Below are 14667 nucleotides of genomic sequence, written 5' to 3'. Positions count from 1 at the left end.
GATGGGGGGATGTTTATGATCATATCCAGTTAAAAAGTTTCCTCTGTGTTTATCCCTCCAAATAGCCTTCCACCTTTTTTACTATTATTCCATTGCAAGAAAGGGATTTTGTTAGGTTGCCAGGCCAGGCTGGGGTAGAAACTCTTCACGGGGGAAAGAGGAGTAGGCTAATTTTACAGGGTGAGCACCCTATTTGCATAGAAACATCTCTTCAGTCAATAACACCAGGAAGAGGAATAGCAAACAACAGAGTTAAATGGAGATTTCAACGTTGCAAATACCAGCCATGGTGCTTGAAGGCTGCAGGAAAATTTACATGAGAGAAGCAACCACCACTGCTTTGTGGGCAATACTTTGATTGAACAGGCACAGTGAGACAGTTTCTCATTTGTGTTAATGGAGGAGCATCCTTTGTTTGTGTTCAGTCTCACTGATTCCCTGCTCACAATGTCCTGTTTAAGCTCCAGTAATTCACTGTGGAGTCTACAGGAAGAATTTGTGTTCATCCTTCCTGGAAGGTCTTGCAGCATCATTGTAGTGAAAGGAAAAATCAAGACAGCATCAAGCTGGGAAGATTTGGATAGGAAAAATCAGCAGGATGAAATCAAGAAAAATCTTGGATAGGAAAAATCAATCATTATAAACAGGACTCCAGGAAGGTCCTTCTGGAGGCTCCTCCATGTCCAGTAAGGCAGGGAAAAATGCTGCACCTTCAGCTGGGGCTGAATGTGTCCTTTTGCATTTTGGTTCCAGGAATTACTGGAGATGAGGAATGCCTCAAGAACAAATGCCTGCTTGTGCCTCCTTCCCCTTGGACTTGTGTGTGACCTGCCCTGGAGCTCACTGAGGGGTTGTGCATCCCCCTCAGTGCACATTAAGAGTTGCCCACCTTCTGGATAAACGTGTTTATTCTTCAAAATGTATTATTTTTGCCAGTGGCTCATTCCTGTGCATCCTTGCTGCCATTCCAGAGACACCATCAGTGTGATCACCACCAAAAAGAGCTTATGCACAAAAACTTCACGTCCAGCCTGATAGTTGTCCCAGATACAATGCTGTGTAATTACCTCTCTGCAAATATCAACACCTTTCCTCCAAAACTTCTGAAAGCAACAGAAATTATTTGCTGCAATACATTTCTCACAGCGCTAAGAGTGGGATTTTGGTACCTGGAGAACGCCAGACCCCCAGGACCTGGAGCTGATATTTGGGCCGACAGTGCCACCAAAAGGAAACAGGATAAACTTCCCATCCTAGCAATGCCTCCTGACGAGGTGTGTAGAGCAGTTTCCCTGACTGCCCTCCCTCCAGATCTCTGCTTTACCCCCTCTTCGGTACATCTGCCTCTATCAGAAACACACATAGCCCTCCTGAGGCAGCGGGAAAGAGAAATTATTGGTTTCATCATTCAGCTAAGCATCATTCTCTTTTTAGCAGCTAAAGATATTTCCAGCTCCATACAATTATATAAAATTGCTTGAATGCTAAATTGCACCACATGGATAAATTTTATTCTTTGTTTTTGGATAACATATTCCCCATATCCTGCAAAATAACACTTTACTAGCTAGTGGTTAACTGGAATACTTTTATAATTTGGTTTCCAAGCAGGCACTATGACAAGAAATTAAACACATTAGAGTTTCCCTGGATCTTTAAAGCTCCCACTGCCGCAGCTAACTTTGCTTAAGCATATCTGATGGGCTTCACATTAAGCTGATATCACAACTGCAAGTTTATCTTAATTTGATGAGAATTCCCGGTCTCCATTTCCAGGGGAAGATGGATTAAAATGCTGCTCCCAGGCTGGCTTCTGGCAGCTGTGGCAGCCAGGGTGGCTGCAGAGGGTGCTGTTAACCTGCACACGCCAGCGCCGAGATGGACTCTGCACAGCAGGAAAACCCCATCATGCAGGGATGGAAAAGGATTTTCCTGTTAGGATGTCAGTTCAGGCTCTGCACAGACATGAACGCTACAACTGCATCTGAAGGCTTCAATTTAATATGACAGAGAAAACCTGGGTCCTGCTGGCACATCCCACCCAGATGCCTTGATTTGGTACCTTGGAAAAAACACTGTCAGTTTGGATACAGAGCATGGCAGGATCTTGCAGTTCTTGCTGGGTGTCAGCACACCCTGGATGTCCCCAGACTGGTGTGTTTGAAGGGGGAAAACCCAGAGAAAGGAATTTAGTGGGCTAATTGCTTGGAGCAGAGCAGGAAGGATCAATGAGCTTTGCACAATCTGTATTTTCCTTGCTGTGGGGGAAGGATGTATATCCCTGTTTCTTTTTAACCCGATGATGAGGAAACCACGACTTGGCCTCCCTGCAGTGATGAAGTATAAAAATAGTCTTTTATCACAGTCTTAAGGATTTTTGTCTCTTCTCAGCACTTGAAAACACAAGCTGCTATCTGTTTTACCAAGCTGAATATGTTCATTTTCTCCTGAGGAATGGTCCAGGCACAGTCAGGCTGTGTCAGTCCTACCTTTGGGGCTGAGAGCTGGAGCTCTCCTGCAGCATCACATCTCAGGAGTCAGTCATTCACTCCTTTGGTATGACTCAAAACTTCATCTTCTGTTTTCAAAGGCAGCTTCTTGCCCTAAATAATAATAGAATCAGGTTGTGCTGCAACTACCAAATGCTGCTTTCTGCCCTTTCCTTTGATTTTCTCTAATTCAGAGGAGCATGACACAGGTTTCACCGTGGTGCTTGCAGGGGACACGAGGATGGGGAAGGGGTGAGGACATGGATGCAGGTGGCACGTGATGGTGGGGACTGTGAGCCCTCTCCAGCCATGACACATCCTGAGGAGCTTTTACAGAACTCAGCAGCTGACATTTTTTCACAATGGCTTTTAAATCCATTTCATTTCAGCATTAGGTGCATATGCCTTCCTCATCATCAGCTACACAATGGTTTAAAAAGCTATTTTCTTCCCTTAAAATTCCTCCCGTGGTTTTGCTCCTGGTTGCTCTTGGGTTTCCTCTAATTCTGCCTCTCTAGCAAAGGCGGCTGCAGCTCTCCCACGCCTCCAGACCACCTTGAGGACCGTGATTTTCAGCATTTGGCTCATCACCCATGCAATTATTTTCCATTCAGTGGATACTCACAGGTGCCAGCTAACAGATGCAGCCAACAGACTGGTCTGAATGGGCCAAAGATAATGGTGACCTTTCAAGTTGTGACTGTGACATTTTTACAGATGGAATGTTTTTACCTGCTCAGGTTTTCCGGGTTTGTTTTTATTTTTGATGTATTTTTAAAATAATAGTTTCAGCATGATTTTTCCAGCTTTCTGCCTATCCCTATCAGGGGGAGTAATATCAGAGGAGTCAGTCCAAAGCTGATTGAATTTTTATTACTACTGCTGCATGAGGATGTGGTGAGGAATAGGCATTGGAGAGTGAGTGTTCTCCCAAGGGCAGGCTGGGACTGTGCAGGGAGGAGGCAGAAAGCTCTTGTTTCCAGCCTCAGCATCCCCCTCAACAGGACATGTGGTATCAGCCCTGCCTCTCAAACCACAGTGTTTTGCTTGTAAAAATGCAGAAAAGAAAGACAGGAGGGAGAAATATGTTCTCAGTGAGGGACTTAGAAGAAGCGTCAGAAGACTCGTTCCCAAATTATTCCAAGATCATTCCATTCCATCCTTTGCCGCTGCTGCTCAGTGGAAAAATCATATAAATAAAACTAGTCCAGACCTGCTGTGCATGAAGACAAGCAGAAACTTTCAGCTTGTTTTATTACCCCACAGCTGCTTGCTGCTGCATGGAGTTTCCTTTAGTCAGTGTGACCCAAATCTGGAAGCTGTAGGCACCGTGCCTGGGTGTGCTGTGACTACATCCTTGTCCCTTCTCAGGTATCCCAGCTTCATCAGCAGATCCCAGCGAGCCCAGAGGGAAAGAGCTGCAGCAGGTAGTGCTGTGCCTGTTTGCTGCTGTCCCCAAAGTCTCACAGTTAGTGCAATTAATGCAATTAGCAGCACTGGGGCCAGGATTGAGCTTCCCAAGCTGCTGCTCCCACTGCAGCTCACCCCAGCGCAGACCTGCAGCTTCTGTTGTCTCCTTTTCTTTTCCTTCTGTGAGTTTTTATGTCTTACTAACTTTCAGAGTTCCTCAGTTGTCCATAGGAAGCATCATCCTTGTCTCTGTCCTCGCTTTCCCTCATGAGACAGCAGCAATGATTAGTGAAAAAACAAAAAAGGTTATTTGTGGTTTTTTCCCAACTCTTTCACTGCTGGTGATTCACAAGTGCCGCGATTTCCCTTCGCTTCCTCTGAAGTTTCCAGTAGTTTCTTCCGCTGCCCACTTTGTGTGATAACTCAGTCTGAGGAACATCTGCACCCCATTAGGAGCAGCTTTGGATGCATAAAGCTGAATGCAAAGGGTAAAAAAACCTTTGACGTCCGAGTTACGCTCTCATCCAGGAAGCAGTCTGGCAATCGGCACAGAATCCCTGGGGCACCCGAGCTGAAAACCAAGCTCAACCCTGATTTCTAGCACTTCACTGAAGCTACTTACTCTGCTAAAATATTAAAACTGCTGGGAATCATACTTAGAGCATGAAGAAGCTGATGGCTTCAGTGTCACCTAGTAATGTCAGCTTCCTTGCAAATAAAAATTACTTGGTAAGCACTATCATGGAGTCATCCCCCAAAGTCAGCACCATACCCAATTTCTGACTGCTACAGGAATCAGCTTCACTCCATGGTTTCGCAAAAGCTGGAACAAACTGAGTCTAGAAATCTGACTTGTTGTCCAGGGGCTTCAGGTAGATCTGATTTTGGTTAATCAGGATCTGTTTGGCAAATGGCCCATCAGACAGCAGGGGGCTTTGTGGTTAATCTTGGCTGAACATCTGAAGTCAGCACAGTGCTTTGCAGGGGCTGCCAGCTCAGTGTGGCACCAGCAGGATACATCTCCATTGCACTCGAGTCATGAGATCCAACCACCTCCCCTGGGTGGTTTTACACCCCATCTGCCTGCCCTGCTTGTTTCAGCATATCCTTTGAAATCTTTCCTCAGGAAATTCTGAACAACCTTCAGTTTTGGTGACTTTCAGGATCTTTGTGCTCCCTACTGATGCTCCTTCTCCTCCAGAGCACCAGCATCCTCCCCGAGAGCTCACATCCCCTTTCTGCTGGTGTACTTTCTCTTGAAGCATTTCAGATTTTCCTTCTCTTTCTGAGAACAAGCAAAGACAAAATTGTCCAACAGCCATTTGAAGATTTATTTTTCCGTTTTTGTAATGTTCTAAGACAAGAGGAAACAGCCCCAGGCTGCACAGGGGAGGTTTAGGTTGGCTGTTAGGGAAAATTTCTTCACCAGAAGAGTTGTCAAGCATTGGAATAGGCTTCCCAGGGAAGTGCTGGAGTCATCATCCCTGTAGGGATTTAAAAGACTTGTAGATGTGGCATTAGAGACATGGGTTAGTGATGGAGTTGGCAGTGCTGGGTTAATGCCTGGACTCGATGACCTCAGAGGGCTTTTCTGACCTATATTATCTGTGATTCCATTTTGAGGCTGGTTTGACTGTGAAGCTCCTTTGCTTCCCCATTGCTGTCCTCAGACTCTTCTAAAGGATGAGCTCAGGTGTTCCTCCCCTAGCTGGACATGCTGAGCCACATTTCCCAAAGGCTAGGGCATCCCCATCACTTCCTGAAGAAAACTCACAACTGTGCAAGCAGCTTTTTTTTTTTTTTTTTTAATGCAACCTGTTCGTGCTCTCCCTGTGCCCACACGGCTTAACAACTCATTTTGGAAACTTTAAGGTTGAAGGCCCTGTGGGCTGAGGAGTGTTTCAGACACAAAGGCTGGCTGTATTTCACATCCTCAGCTGCTCATTTTCTTAGACTTTATATGAATGTAATTGCAAGATTCTCCTTCCTACTTTCAAATGAGAGCACCATCAAAGAAGTCATATCCAGCCAGCCATGGTTCAGGCATGTCTGGGGAGGGTAATAAAATGTTAAGAAAATGGAAAATGTTTTTGATGCTGCCTGTTGCTGCAGCTGACAATGCATTGCTAAGAGCCAGGAGGAGATTCCTCCAAATTTAATAGTCAGGACCTAGATGGATAACTAGGAATAAATCAAAACAGTCCCAGACCAGAGCCAAATGGTTTGCAGTGGTGTACAGAGAGGATCTTGATTTGGGAAACACAGTGATTAATTTGTTTTCATAGAGCAATTACCAATTAATCATTTGGCTAATTATGCTGTTTCATGAATTAGTTATAAACAGACTTCAGCCCGATTATGAGGACTCAACTAGATCATTTAATTAAATGTTTATGCTTCCAAAAGTGCTTCACAAGGCTTTTTTTAGCAGCTGAACACATACATCTAACTGAAAAATGGCACACGTTTAAACCACTGACAGCTAAAGATGCCTTAAATTATACCCTGTTGTAATTAGGAGGCTTAGTGGTGTATCCATGGCTGAGCTTGACCTCTGTGATAATGCCAGTTGTTTAAGTGTGTAACCATTCCTTTACATCAGATCCCTTTTTTTCATGAAAATGCTGATATCTAAGGGAGTTTCTTTACTTCATCAGATAAGGAGGCCTAAAATAAACATTCTTCTCTCTGCTGACACGTGACAGCATTAACAATTGAAAATAAAACTGCACATAATATTCTCTTTCAAAGAATGTCCTCAAAGTTTCTGGAGAAAATACAAGCTGTACATAGCATGCTAATACTTAGCAGCTCAAGTTCTCCCTTGGGGGTACATCTGCCAGATATAAATATTAATGAAAGGGAATTGCGACAGGAAGATTAAGATTCATTAATCATTATTATTAGCCATCCTCAGGTGCTAACGGGGCAGCTGCTTGGAGAGAGACCCCCTCACATCATCCCAGAGCCCCCATTCCTGAGGATGCCATGAGAGAGTGAGCTCTTCAAAGGAAGTGATCAGCACTCTGCTGCCAGAGATGTATTTAGGGAGTAAATCCAGTGTGGTGGCTGTGGGTGTGAGTTGGGTCCCCGAAAGCATGTGGTGGGACCAGGGGCACAATCTCTGGTTTAAGGGAAAATACAGCCAGAGAAACCAGGAAAAGCTGCAACTCCCATGCTCCGGTGGGATGTAGAGGATTTCACAAACTTCCCCATCTGAGGCGTTGTTCAAACACTCTGCAGCTGTCAGACCCTATTGTTAGGTTTATATTGTGTTGGGGTTTTGATGTCTCAGCCATTGCAGAGCTTTGGAGTGGGAAAGAGTTCACTGCCTCCTCCCAGGCAGGTTGGTGTCTATTTTCACAGCTCTGGTCAGCCAGACAAGCTTAACTCCTCACTCTCCACCACACTCCCTTTGCATTGCTGGTATTGCCAGTTTCCTTCAGGTCTTTCTCCTGCAAGAATTTCCAATTTATCTCCTTGCCTTTGGTAATTTTGCTCAGTACAGGCCAACCACAGAGTGTGCTTGCTCCTCGGTGTACTTGCAATGGAAGCAGCTGTGTGCGACCTCTAGGCTTTGGCAATATCTTTTCTGAGCTAATAACATGAGAAGGTTTCCCCCCAGATTCCCCCCAGACTACAGGCACTGGCCAGGGAGGTGGCTGTGCCCCATGCAGGAACTAATGCACAGGAGTCAGGGAATGGTTCAGGTTGGCAGGAACCCCTGGAACTCATCTTCTCCAACCTCCTTGCTCAAGCAGGATCCCCTAGACTGCATTACTCAGGATTGTGTCCAGGTGGCTTTTGATATCTCCAGGGAAGGAGACTCCAGAGCCCCTCTGGGCAGCATGTCCCAGTGCTCAGTTGTCCTCAGTACAGAAGTTCTTCCTTGTGCACAAGGGTAGGTGCTCAGAAAAGCAGAGCACAGTCATTCCCCTGCACAGTGGATATATTTCAAACATGAATTTGGAGGAGTCCACAGCTCAGGTGATCCTGATGTTCAGCCATCCCTGGGGATGCATTTCTCTGTTTCTATTTACCAGCAGCAGAAATTAGCCCAAGGACACCAGCCTTGACAAAAGGCTGCAAACTAAAATACATAGCACATGCATTTTTCCACATGTGAGACTCTAATGACTGCTGCAGAAGTCAAGGACTACATAATTTGGATCAGGTGCTGGCATTTCTGCCTTGCCCACACCTGCAGATCCCATCAACTGGTGTTCCTTGGAAAGCCAAAATTGCCCCCAGGAACCTGGGAGGAGTTAATGGGAACTGGTAGCACTGGGGTAGGGACAGATAGATTTATGGGGGATTATGTAGGTCAGCAGGCTTTTTGCTTTTTCATCATCCCTTCCCACCTGCCTCATTAACTGAGCAAGGACTGCAGACAGGGCCAGGCTGTGCCTTCACCCCAGCCCACCTTTTCATGTTCTGGGGAACCTCTGGGCAGGTACCTCACCTGGGGTCCAAACACGTTCATTCTGGTGAGAATTAGGATATAGCTGTAGGTAGATACAGAAACACGTCTGTGAGTCAGGACAGACTGATGGAATCCATTCCAGGCTCCAGGTGTGACAGAGGCACAGCTGCTTCCCCTCATGTTGCATCAGCTTCCCTGCGGATAACCGAGCCTTGCATCCCTTGCTTCTTCATTGCTGCATGTTTCCATGTGCTCCTGCTGATGGTTAGCATTCAGCACAGCCCTCAGGCACTGCCTTCAACCCATCCCTGCTCTGCAGAACGCAGTCCCTCATCTCTGATGTGGTTCCTAAATTGCATTGGCAAACACTGAATGCTAGATTAGGCTGTCCCAGCAGGAGAGCTGTGCTGTTCCCCCATCCCTGGGCTTAGCCAGGGATGTGCATGTTCTGGTGTTCACATGGAGGTGTATATTTAAGGTATTCTCTGGTCATTCACTGTAAATACAATTCTGGAAGGAAGCCAAGTTGTCTCCTATTAATGACTCATTTCCATTCCTTCCCATCACGTTGCTGGGCAGGGACCTGTTTAAGCTTCTTTACTTCATGCTGAGTTCTGCTCTTCTGTGATAAATGCTACTTGTCAAAAGCTTCTTTTTAACAGAGTTCGAAATAAAGTTATTCAGTCATATACATTGACAGAGTCCAGATTTGGAAGAGAAAAGAGAGCCCAGCTAACCCCAGTCCTTGGGGCAGGGTGCACACCAATACATTTACATGTTGGGGAGCTAATTTTCTCCCTAAAACAGCATTTAGTGGGGTTCAGGTTTATATAAGGAATGTGCTGCTCTGTTCCACGTGGGAAGACTGGAGGTCCAAGCTCCACCTCGCTGAGGCTAAAGGAGTTCTCTTATTGATTTTAGGAATCTTTGGGTCCAGATCTTAAGTCCTGCAGTGTTTTGCTAAGAAAGCCTCTTGTACCTGATTTCAGAGACAAATTCCATGCCCTGCCATGTCTCTGCAAATCTTTCAATTGACTTTGAAGTAGGTTTTTCCCAAGGGACACACAGATTAAAAAATATTGTGGCTAAGTCTTTTCCCCCCCTGTCCAAATGAAATCTGACATCAACTGTTGAGAAAGAAGAACCTGCATTGTCAGAAATCCCCAAAGACATCTATGATCATCACCACTTTTGTTATTAAAGGGCATATTTTGCCATGGTTTGTTTGGTTTGTTTTATGAATTAACTTTGTGAATTCATGAGATTAAAAGCTTAGACGGGATCAATGAAGACTACACAGCAGGCATCAAAGTAATTGCAGATTGTTTTTTAAACTCCAGAGGACTGCTAGTGTTGAAGTTCTGAAGCTTTAGGGCAATAATTATGAATTTTTCAAATAGAGAGATGAAAGGAAATACATTATCAGTACACAAGGATGAACCAAACTGAGTTAGGACCATTCTTGGGGTGAAGGCACATGATGTCCTCACTAAGGCAGGAATCTGATCCAGGGAGCAGTTCGAGAAAAATCATTTGCTGCCTGTGTACAGGATGTTAACTATGTGGAAAAGTAATAAAGTTGGATAAACCTTAGAGAGAAACACAGAAGCTTCCAACACTGCCCTCCATCCTTTTCTTTTTACCTCTGAGCAAAACTGTATGGAAAATACATTAGAATCATGAGTCTTGCTCAGCTCCGATTTCAAGATGGCAACATATGATATTTGCCAGCTTTTGATTAAAATTAGGCTTCTCTGATCCATAAGCATAAAGCTTGTAATATTCTCATCTCTCAAATCCTTGATTTCTGATATTCACTGTTCCCATAAATTATCAAGTACAGCCAATAGAAAGCAGCTAATTTCTATCTAGTAAAAATCAGGCAGATTTGTGGATTTGATACAACATAGTTCAAAGTATTTTAATGTGCCAAATTTATGGAAATGCTGAATTTAATATTCTCAGAACAATCCACACCTGCTTTTCAGACAGAATTCCTTCCCTCCTCTGCCTGATCCCTTGAGTTTGGATAATCTCACTCTATTTTGCATGGCTTTCTTTCAACGTACCCAAGATGTCAGCCTTCTTTGTGCTTAAAACCAGAAGCTGTTTCATGCAGTCTGACTTAGTTCATCTGGAAGCTGATTTATCTTGTTTTTCAGTGGGAAAGTGGCAGGATGGTACTGACATGCCCCTGGGAATGCAGGGATGCAGAAGGTGGGCTGGTTGGTCTAGTTGCATTTCTGTTTCTAGCTGGGGCAGCTGTGTGAGGGCATTGGGATGAATTTTCACCAGTCTGGCTGACCCCAGGTTTTTTAACATTTTCTCAAAACCTGGGGGTGAGGCACCACTTCATCCTGAGCAGTGCCTGGAAGAAAGACTGGGATCAAAGCTCCTGTCTGGGAGCTCTGCTGGTTTCCAGCATCCAACCAAAATCCCTTCCCAACTGGTCAAAAAACACCAAAGTACAGTATGAGCAGAAATTGTCATTAAAACCATCATGCGCCTTGCATGACTGTAGCATTCCTGATCCCAGTGTCACCACAGGGAAAACTGATCTACCTATGGAGATGTGAAATAGTGAAATGTGATGTGTTTTTCTTCTTCAATCCTTAAGATAGATAACCCTGGTACATTTAGACACAGCCTGTCAATACACTGTCATACTAGTGTGTAACCATCACACAACCACTCGAAGATTTACTGAGTGGTTGGAGTAAACTCATGTATTTTGAGCAGAAATTGCCTGTGCACCATGCAGGGATGGGAAAGAGCCGTGTTTCATCAACTTGTGTGATGTCTTGGGGAGGTGATATAGTTGGCAGTAAGGAGAGGATGTTGCAAGATTTCACAACTGCAAAGAAAAAAACTGAGCTGAACTTTTTTGGTCAGATCCTCATCTGGTGTAAATCAGTCAAGATTCACCAATGCCAAATTGTTTCTGGATGCTGTTTCCCAGTTTTCCAGTGTCAAAACCGACATCTATAGAAGCTCCTAGTTGCACATATTAAAGTAATCAAGAATATTTTCATTACTTACTGTGCAAGTGAAATGAAGACAGACATAATGGAAATGTGTTCAAAAAAACATTGACAAAGAATTTAAATAAAAATGGCTTTTTTTCTCCTGTGTATGGCTGTTGTGCACAGTAACCAGGTCTAACAGATGCCAGTAATACAATGGAAGGATTGTAGTGAGGGGGAAAGGAAATGTATTTCCCAATCCCTACTGGAAATTATGTCTCTGTTTAATTCCTCCAAGCATCTTAGATTTAAATAATTCTTTTTTTTTTTTCCATTGGCCATTTCCCATGGCTGCACATCCCTCGAGTGAGCAGCTTGCTTTTGGGATTAGCCACAGAGAAGCACAGTTCTGTTCCTGACCTCTAAAGAAATTTATTGGATTTCCCCAGTTCCTGCTCTGCTTCTTTCTCCTGTCATTTACACAGTCTGGGTTATCACTTGTTGCTTTGTTTGCGAGTGTGAATATTTTTATTTTATTCAAACTCATGCAGATTTTCATGTTGTTGTAGGTTTCAGGAGTTCCTCCTTCACGCCTGCATTCACAGCCCCCCTGCTTTCTTCTCAGGACACCAAGCAGCTGGAACGGAGATTCCAAAGATTGGATCCTCCCCTTTGTCCTCCCTCTTTGCTCTCCAGACCTTCTATCCTGGTCAAGGACCCATTTCTTTGAGCTGGGCCAGTGCAAATCCCTCCCTCTGTCCTGTAGTAAGGAAAGTAGCCACAGGAGGGAAAGGGCTGCTCCAGGGGAGGGATCCTGCTGGAGAAGGAGGCCATGGGCAGGCAGAGTGCAGGGCTACTGGCTCCCAGGAGCTGCTGGGCTAGGGGCTCTTCCTTGCTTGTAGAAGAGATTGTCCTCCTGCTCAACTCCAGACTCAGTGAGATGCTCTGAAAAACATATGTGCAGGACCAAGGGCTGAGGTGTCCAATGGTGGGATGTTGGCAACAACACTTGGGGACACAGCAGTCCCCTGCAGCAGTGGGACAGATCCCACCCAGAGCCACCAGTGTCCTACACAGCAGGAGTCTGGGGTTGTTTCAAGGGACAGGGACCTTGCCAGGGCTGCCTCAGGTACCCATTCCTTGCAGATAGCTCTGCTCTTGCATCATGTTTTCAGAGCACAAGTCATCATTTTGCTCCTAAGGGCCTAATTTTGGTGTAAGATGTGCCTGCCTCTCTTCTTCCCTTCCTACCCCTTTTAGAAACATTAAAGGTTGAGTTCACCTCACCTACTTTGCATATATTAACCACATCTGTAACCTGTATGTGAGTGGTTGGCCAAGAAGCTCTTCAGATGTCCTGCAGTGTGGAAAATATCCTGTGGAGGTGGCTGAATAACTCACATTCTCATCCTGCTTAGTGTTAGCCTTGCCCTCATTGAAGCTTTTCTCTCCCTCTGTGCGGGTGTGAGGGGCTGGGCAGACACAGGTCTGGGATGTTCTGTAGTAGGGCAGATACTCCAGGCCAAACGCCGGGCAGTCTGAGCCCAGCTGCTCACTGCAATGCACAAGGCTGCTGTTCAAGCCTTCAGAGCTGGCTGTGGTCAGAGGGATGCTTTCCAAGGCTCCTGGGCAGGATGACAGGGCTGTGGTTTTGGTATGTCTCCTCATCCTGAAATAAATTTGTATTTGATCAAACATGATAAAATGATGCTATCAACAGGCAGGATGCACAAGCAAAGTCAGTCACCAGTGTTAATCTGTCCTGCTGTACACCCAGGCCATGGCACTTCAGCCACTGCTGAGAGAGAATCAGGCCAGCTAACAACTGAGGATCCTAAGGATCTTGCATTGTCTTTCAGTTCTTTCTTTTTGAGTCTTGAAATGTTTTCTCAAGTAGAGTTTTCAATTAAATTTAAATGCCAGGTCAGTTCCCATACTCTCAAGCAGTCTTTAGTAGTTAACACAGGAAAAATATGTGATTGGATGTTTTCTCCCTGTTGATGAAGAGCAGCAATAACAAAGCCCAAAAACAAGCCCCCAGTTTCACTACCTGATATTTCACAGGCTACTGTTCAACACTGAATGCATCCATGGCAGAGACGGTGTTTTTATCTTCTTTGAGGTTAAACTTTCATCAGATTTCATGAGCTGCCTCGAAAGATTCGAAGCTGAAGACACAAAATCCCACAGGCTTGGGCTACTTAGGGTGATTTGTGGTCTCCTGAAAATCTTGGTAGATCAGCAGTGCTTGTGAGCATTCTGGAAATGGAAGAACATTGAAATTTGGGTAGAGCCTGAAAAAAATATTGTAGAATCCTCCTCTCCTCCAGACATATTCTTTTTGAGTTTTCTGTACAACTAAGATGGGCATATGCTATTCAGGTCTTTAAAAGAGTTTAACTTGATGTTTCAAATAAATTCTTTTTCTATCTCTGTCTTTACTTGAAAAGCTAATGTCACAATCATTGCTATTATTAGACACTATTTCACTGCAAAAATGGTCATCTGGCTGTTGTAGATAAACACAAAGAAATATTTTTTGTACTGGAAAATTTGTCTGCTTCTTGGCTATATAGTACTCGGGTTCTGTTATTTCCCCCATCCACACTGACCTTCTCCTGCTTTTTTCTTATCTAAAGCCGTGTCTCCAAGGTTTTTTGCATTTTAAGGATATCTAACAAATATATCATTCAAATGCACCTGAATTTACACATTGGATAATGTAATTGCCACCCACCTGTTCACCAGGGTGAGACAAAGGATATTTTTATAGTTACCATGTACTCAAGAAGAATCCGAGAAGGGGAAAGCCAGCAGGGAGAGCATCATCCTCCTGCATCTCTGGCTGCCATGGTGATGGGATTCCGGGGGAGCATCACAAAGGGAGAGCACCCCACCCACCCCAGCTGCCTGCTGGCAGAGCTGTCCTTTCCTCCTCCCCATACGGTCTTGTGGGCATCCTGGCTTTACTGGGATGCTTGCAGATGGTCTGGCTTCTTTCTACAGAAACATCAGTTGCTTCTGTCCCTGCCAATGAGGTAATGAGCTCCTGAGACAAGCCCTGATAAATCAGAGAGAACCTTCCTCTACCTCTTTCTTCTCTGGTGTGGGAAAGAAGCTGCTGTCCCAATATCTGCCCTTATAATAATGCATTTCTGGTTTATAAACATAAAAGAAAGCATGAAAATGCCTCAGTTCTGCTTTATAAAGTATTTCTAAGTCATGTATTTCCATACTTAAAGAAAGGAATATATCCTGTAAATATATAGAAACAGACAAACTTAATGATATTTCACACTGTAAAGTTATGATGTATTCTCCTCCATTTAGAAGAAAAATATTTTTTGCTAAATTATAGATGCTTTCTCTTATTACTGCATTG

The 14667-nt window shown here is 44.5% G+C and overlaps 1 long non-coding RNA gene across 1 annotated transcript; it reads right to left on the bottom strand.

Annotated features, from left to right (window-relative positions):
- Positions 1 to 11677: 11677 nt before the first annotated feature.
- On the bottom strand, positions 11678 to 14138 carry LOC146431202 (uncharacterized). Its single transcript, XR_014854828.1, has 4 exons — positions 14023 to 14138; positions 13336 to 13544; positions 12687 to 12954; positions 11678 to 12230 (listed from the first exon to the last, which is right to left on the bottom strand). It is a non-coding gene; the product is annotated as an uncharacterized LOC146431202 (long non-coding RNA).
- Between the last annotated feature and the right edge of the window lie 529 nt (positions 14139 to 14667).

This window comes from Lichenostomus cassidix, chromosome 13 (genome assembly GCF_008360975.1).
Source record: "Lichenostomus cassidix isolate B80296 chromosome 13, HeHo_3.0, whole genome shotgun sequence".
Classification (NCBI taxonomy): Eukaryota; Metazoa; Chordata; class Aves; order Passeriformes; family Meliphagidae; genus Lichenostomus; species Lichenostomus cassidix.
Note: the sequence above shows the minus strand (reverse complement) of the source record. Positions and strands in the feature narration are given on the sequence as shown.